The sequence below is a fragment of the Egretta garzetta genome, unplaced genomic scaffold, assembly GCF_000687185.1.
Source record: "Egretta garzetta isolate BGI_Z169 unplaced genomic scaffold, ASM68718v1 scaffold397, whole genome shotgun sequence".
Lineage (NCBI taxonomy): Eukaryota > Metazoa > Chordata > Aves > Pelecaniformes > Ardeidae > Egretta > Egretta garzetta.
Window position 1 is genome coordinate 3,376,730 of NW_009260493.1, and position 692 is coordinate 3,377,421.

Below are 692 nucleotides of genomic sequence, written 5' to 3' on the forward strand. Positions count from 1 at the left end.
TTAGACTTCCTTGTAATGGTGACATTTGGGTGTCCGCACAACAGCAGCACTCAGTGGGGCCGTGATGGGTCCTGTGTGCTCTTTGGGTCCTGAATGGAACTTAAGAATTTATTTATGCCGTTAAAATTCAGAGATCACTAGTTTAAGTATCTGCTTTTAGATCCTAGGGCAGGAATAAAAAAAAAGTGCAAATCCAGAGGGTTATTTTCATTCCTATTTTCAGCTGTGCCTTTGCAGAATTAAATACAGCTTTGGATATACGGAAAAGGAAACTTTTATCCTCTTCATTCTAGACATTTTAAAAGAAGAGGGACTGAATTTTTCTTGAGTGCACTGAGTAACTTGTGTATGGGATCATTTTTCTTTCTTTCTGTCAGGCATCAGGTGCCATTGGAAGTATGATACTGGGGTATGCTTACAACCTCTCATAAAACCATTTCAGTTGCTGTGGCACCTATCTTCAGTGAAATGGGTGAGCATTTTAGCTACTGAAAGGCAGGTTTCAGGCAGCATTGGGTAAGATACCAGGGAGTATCTCTAGACCTGGACAGGCTGGAGAGGTGGGCCTGTGTGAACCTCATGAGGTTCAACAAGGCCAAGTGCAAGGTCCTGCACCTGGGTCAGGGTAACCCCCAGTATCAGTACAGGCTGGGGGAAGAAAGGATCGAGAGCAGCCCTGCCGAGAGGGACTT

At 44.5% G+C, this 692-nt stretch overlaps 1 protein-coding gene across 4 annotated transcripts in view; it reads left to right on the forward strand.

Moving 5' to 3' along the window:
• Positions 1–692, forward strand: part of SYTL3 (synaptotagmin like 3) — a 37,113-nt gene that overhangs the window by 31,800 nt on the left and 4,621 nt on the right. The gene's annotated exons all lie outside the window — the stretch shown is intronic.